This window comes from Caloenas nicobarica, chromosome 14 (assembly GCF_036013445.1).
Source record: "Caloenas nicobarica isolate bCalNic1 chromosome 14, bCalNic1.hap1, whole genome shotgun sequence".
In the NCBI taxonomy this organism is placed as follows: Eukaryota; Metazoa; Chordata; class Aves; order Columbiformes; family Columbidae; genus Caloenas; species Caloenas nicobarica.
The window spans coordinates 1210726-1216527 of NC_088258.1; the positions used below are offsets into that span (position 1 = coordinate 1210726).

The 5802-nt window shown below is 56.3% G+C and overlaps 1 protein-coding gene and 1 non-coding gene across 2 annotated transcripts in view; one reads left to right on the forward strand and one right to left on the reverse strand.

The window, feature by feature from the left end:
• The window catches only part of TRAF7 (TNF receptor associated factor 7), a 31101-nt gene extending 27382 nt beyond the window's left edge, over nt 1-3719 (reverse strand). Inside the window, exon 1 of the mRNA XM_065645112.1 lies at nt 3617-3719. The gene's annotated coding sequence lies outside the window, so the exon portion shown is untranslated. The remainder of the gene's footprint in view (nt 1-3616) is intronic.
• Nucleotides 3720-4190: 471 nt separating this feature from the next.
• Nucleotides 4191-4274, forward strand: LOC135994617 (small nucleolar RNA SNORD60). The gene has a single exon (XR_010607021.1). It is a non-coding gene; the product is annotated as a small nucleolar RNA SNORD60 (small nucleolar RNA).
• Nucleotides 4275-5802: the final 1528 nt, after the last annotated feature.

The following is a 5802-nucleotide window of genomic DNA, read 5'->3' on the forward strand; positions in this document are numbered from 1 at the left end:
AGCACATTCAACAGCTGTTTGAACACTGTCATTCCTTTGTGCAAATGCAGTTCAGAAAGGGAAATCGTTTTCCATTGGGTGCTTTTCCTAAAGGGCAATGAGTCCTTGGGACAGAAAAAAACTTTTTGCATTACTTCATATTATTTTTGTAGTTTCCTTGGACTCCACCACTGAGAACAAGCAGAAGAGCACAATGTACAACAGCTCCACTCGCTGCTAGGGAGCATTAACCGGCGACTGAGCCAGGGAGAACTGTAGTGCTTGACAGGTGGAACGTCAGCTCGGCAAAATAGGATCCAACTAGCGATGTCCTGCCCCTCGATACACGACCATTGAACCCTTGATTCCTGAAGAAATCAGTGGATGTGGACACTTCCACCCTGGCAAATCTACTGACAGCTTTCAGCCAGAAGTACCGCTCAGTGTCCCACAACCATCCCACACCACGCTGGGAAAGCCGGATTTAAATTACTCCCTGAATGCACCATCAGCAGCTGCGCTGGAGCTGCGATGACTGAGGAGACGCAGCGACAGAGATGCCGCCTCTCCTCACAAACTTGGCCTCTTTGCTCAGAGCTTCACCTGAAGAATACTGAGGATTTCCCATTTCTGAAAGCACCAGCAGCAACCTCAGAGCACATTTGCTGGGTGGCTGCACAGCCCAGCACTACACGTCCCTGTAAAAGTCACTCTGAAGGGTCACAAAAATCAACACAGCACAGCCCCAGCTTGCTGGACAGGCAACAGGTACCCACTTCTAAAACTTCAGATACCTCCTGCTTCTTCACGAAGATCTAGACATGTACTAAAACGGTTCCTCTCTCACTCACTCATCTCTTCCTGGGAACGCTGCCAACCCAGCCCCGACATCCAGCGCCCTGGTGAACACTTCACCTCGGAGCAAACTCACCACCGGCTGCCCAAGCTGGCGTGGAGCGGCGAAGCCCGGCAAGACGCCACCGTGACCGAGTTCCTAAGCTGTGGGCAGGCTTTTCCTCGGTCAAAATGTCTCTTCCGCTATCTGTGTGCGTGTCTGCGTGCACCACTCTGAAGTGATGTAAACAGAAAGGCATGCGGAGCAGTGGGCGATATGTAAATTCAGCTGGAAAATCCCACAGCTCAGCCAATGTCCGCGCCGCCTCACAGCTTTGCCCCAGCTGCTCTGAGACTGAAGAGGTTTAGTCTGGTGCAGAAAAAACCTCCGCTCTCTTAGCACACACAGATTTATTCCTCTGATTGGAGGCATCAGGATAGTCCATCACTCTCTTTAAAGGGAGTTTCAGTTTCTCACCCTTTTTAGATAGTTCCCAAACTATCCATAATACTGAATATCACGCAGCCTGACAAACAGCAACACAGTCGTTGCTTGTAGAGACAATCCAGAGAAATCCAGTTAACTCAGAATCGCCACAAAAGGCAGAACTGGTGAGCAGGGCTCACCTGAAAGACAAGCGCTGATAGCAGGGGTTCTACTGCCAGGACACCCACCCATGCAGGAGAAGGAGCTCCCACAGCTGAGGCTCTCCCAGGAGCAGGCACTGCCCCATTCCAGCCCCCAACACCCCTCCTGCAGCTTTTACAACTCATTAAAAGCAGCCAGGTAATTCTGACGAAGCTCCGAACTCGGGGTGAGCTAAAGGCAGAGAAGGAGCAGCCCGTAAATGGGTAAGTCAGGGCGCTGCTGCCCTGGGCTCCCGGGAGAGCTGCTGGGTTGGAAAGAAGGGCAACACGTCTCCCTGTGAACAACCACTCACCTCGCCCCGGGCAGCTACTATGTCCCCCAACCCATGGGGACATGCCCATGTGTGCCTCATCGTGCCCACAGCAAGGGAGTGCAGGCCGGGAAGGTAAGACAAGTGGCATAAAAATCAGGAGGGAAGAGCTCTGACAGACTGAACTTGTCCATGTAATCTGAGCACTGAGTTAGCGAAAGCTGGAAGGATTCTCTCTCAAATGCCTTTCTCTTGGCACAGCTGGGCTTGGCAAAACAACCTGCGAGGCAGGTAGGAGCACAGCTCAGAAAGCATCTCTGTCATGGCCAGCAGGGGCTGGGAAGGTCCCACGGAACAGGAAAAAGCTCAGCCCATGAGCGAGTAACTGCTGAGCAGCAGCTGAAGCTGCAGAACACTCAGCGCTGCTCTGGACAGACCTCGGTGGACATGCAGCCCTGTGTGCGGCAGCTTGCGCTGGCACAGTGGCACACGGAGCCAGGCACAGTGGCACACGGACCTCGGCCATGTCCCAGCGCCCGTGGGGGCCGCCCTGCAGCTCCAGCCGCAGGTCGTTGTTTGTGGAGCCCCGGGAAGGGAAGAGTTGGCTGCAGGAGTTTCAGTTGGGGGACACAAACTCACCTGGTGGCTTAAGGTCACCTAAGGCTGCGCTGCCGCAGGAACAGCAGCTGTGGGCTCAGCCCCACCACTCTCACACTGAGGAGCATCACCGTGCGATCCCTCGGGTCAGGGAACCAAACTTCCTGAGAACTATGAATTTGGGTTTGTTTCCTTGGGTTCAATCAACACTGTGAAAAGTCATGTTCGGGTGTTATCAAAGCAGCTACCTGCACTCCCTCATGGAATGTTCTGGTTGCTCCGGTTTGGTTTAGGTTTCCCACATTGTCAAAGTTGAAAAAAATAACTGTCAGGCCAGAGTTTAATCACACAACAGTTACCCCCAGGGGTACAACAGCCCAGACCTGGCTCACTACGCACATATCAAACCCAACCGAATTATGTACCAGCTTTCTTCCCACACTCACCGGCCCCTGCCGAGCCTGTTTGAGCCACTGTCTTTGGTACCAACACAACTCAAAAGCAAGTTGAACTGAAAGAAAGTCCTCACTTCAGGCTTTCACACAACACAAGAGGAACATCGGGACACAGTCACGGATCAAACAAGAGAAAAGTGTTTGGCAGCAAGTCTGCCAGAGGAACTGCAGCTGCGAGGTGGTGGCAGCATAAGGCAGAACGGAACAGCAGGTCTGAAATCAAAAGACAACAGCGCAATTTCACTGCCTGCTCTGAGCTGTGCAATTGTCCCAGGGCGGTCACAGAGATCTACCACCAAATATCCAGTATTGCGCAAGTTGTGGAACCAAAGCAAAAGGAAATGAGGTTACTGGGGGATCAACAAGGAACTATCAGCAACATGTGCCCCAAATCGGACAAGTGACAGAGCAGAAAAAAGCAAAAGTGAGAACGGCCAGGGATGAGGTGTGTCAAACGGCAAAGGTAAGGGAGCCGGGACAAAGACTGCAAGACACAGACAGGATTGACGGAGACCGAACAGCACGGGGGGTGGCACACCGGGGGTGACACGCCGAGGTGGGGTGACACGCGGGCTCCCCTGTGCACCTGACAAACCCCGCGGGCAGCTGCACAGAGTTTAAAAAACAAACCACAAGCCGCCCGAGGGAAAGGAACGGGCGGCAGCGCTGCCGGGCGGGCGGCGGCCCCCGGAGCTGCCCCGAGCAGCCGCCGCAGGGGCCTCCCCAGAGCGGGGCCGCCCGCCAGGGCCCCGCGCCCCCGGCCCGGCCCTTCCCCTCCCGGAGCTCCCTCAGCCCCGGGCCCGGCCGGCTCCTCTCCGCCGGGGGCTCCCCTCAGCCCGGCCCCGCTCGTACCTGGCAGCAGCGGCGGCCGGAGCGCCGGTGCCCGGCCCCGGCACATCGCGACCCCGGGCCTGCTCCCCGCTCGTCTAGCGGCCCAGCTGCCGCCCGGGCCGGAACCCCGCGCCCCGCGCTCCTCGGGACTTGTAGTCCGTACACGGCGCCTCCCGCCCGGTCTTCGCTGCGCCGCCCTGAAGTTAGGACTACATTTCCCAGCAGCCCTCGCGGCCCCGCGCCGATTGGCGCTCTCGCAGTCACTCTATGCTACAACCACTGTTGCTACTGGCCTGGCTTGGCCTCCTCCAGGGGCCAATCAGGCGATGGCACACCACCGCCTCGAGCCACGCTGCGCCGCGCGGCGCCATTGGAGCGAGGAAAGGCAGCCACCAATGAGCGCAGGGAAAGGCGGGTGGGCGGTCCCTCCATCTGCCCCCGATTGGCCGTGTGCCTGACCAATAGCGACGTGAGAGGGGTTATAAATTCCTCAGCGGAGACACGTGGTCTTTCTTTCCGGGCCCGGGCGGCAGTGGCTGTTGTTGTAGGTACGGGGAGGCGTTAACCGGGGGTGGGGTGCCCGTTACCGGGGACGGGCCGTTGATGATCCTTATCCACCTTTCTGACACCTCGTCTGAGGCCGGCTGCGGCCCCTGCTGACGATCCACGGCTGAGGCCCGGGGAAGCCGCGGCGGGGCCGGGCCGGGCGCTGCGGCCCGTTCTCACCGCTCTGCCGTCTCTTCCCAGGGGCCGGCAGGGACCGTATCGCACCGGCGGGAGCAGCATCGCGGCGGCCTGCGGGGCGGTGAGGCAGGAGCGGTGAGCGGCCATGTGGGAGCCCGGCGGCGGGCGGCCTTCGCGGGCCTGGCCGGGGCTGCCCGGGGGTCTGAGCCGGTAACAGGCGGTGCCGGTTGTTGGTAGCGCACCGCGGGCTGCTGCTGGGGTCTGCACGAGTGGGGCCCGGGCGGTGGAACGCGCCGGAGCAGCCGCTCGGTGCCCGCGGTATCTCCCTTATGAGGAAAGGCTGAGGGAGCTGGGGCTCTTGAGCTTGGAGGAGACTGAGGGGTGACCTCATTAATGGTTATCAGCATGGAAAGGGGGAGTGTCAGGAGGATGGAGCCAGGCTCCTCTGGGTGACAACCAGTGATGGGACAAGGGGCAATGGGTACAAACTGGAACACAGGAGGTTCCACTTAAATGTGAGAAGAAACTTCTTCCCAGTGCGGGTGCCAGAGCCTGGCCCAGGCTGCCCAGGGAGGTTGTGGAGTCTCCTTCTCTGCAGACATTCCAACCCACCTGGACACCTTCCTGTGTAACCTCATCTGGGTGTTCCTGCTCCGGCGGGGGGATTGGGCTGGATGAGCTTTCGAGGTCCCTTCTGATCCCCGACATTCTGTGATTCTGTGCAGCTGCAGTTCAGGGCACAGTGTGGGGAGCAAGGGGTGCGGCTGAAAAACGTGTTCTCCGGGCTTGCTGTGTCACCTGGAGAAGCTGCTGCTGTTTCTTGGCAGTTTTTAGAGCACAAAGAAGCAGCTGCAGAACTGCCCGAAGTACAAAAAAAATCAAAAGTCATGGACTTGTACCACATGCAGTAGTTGGGAGGAAACCTCCTGGCAGCTGGTGGTTGCAGTTGTGTGAAGAACTGAGAGAATTCACAGTTCTCACTATATGAATGAACCCCAGCGCTAGATTAGGTGGATGATTAATTTAAATCTTGAAATCTTTGATGCAAAGTGACTCTTTGGAATACAACAAGTTGCTTGGGTAATGGTCTTTCCCCAGCCTCAAATCAAGTTCAGCCTTGTAATTCTTAGTTTGCTGCTCTAGCTCCACTTTGGCTTCTATATTTTGGCAATGTTACAGCTTATTAATAAAGTTTTCTAAAGACTTCCTTTGCTTCTGTTTTTCATGAGTCCCATGAGTGGCATGTAGAACCACAGACAGACTTGAAATTTTGCATTTGGGCACCCAGCAGTGCATTTCTGTTATTACTGTTCACTTTAAGAGAACCAGAGCATCTAGAACTTGAGCTGCAGCTTAGCTCAACCCAGCTCCCTTTAATTCTTGCTGGGTGCACTGGAGTGCCTGAGCCCATGTGGGTGATGGGAGGATCTAGATGGGTTCAAGAATGAGCCAAACTATTTAAATGATTTAACAGTACCGATGTGTATGTTAGACAATAATCAAAATAACATTGTAGCCACAAA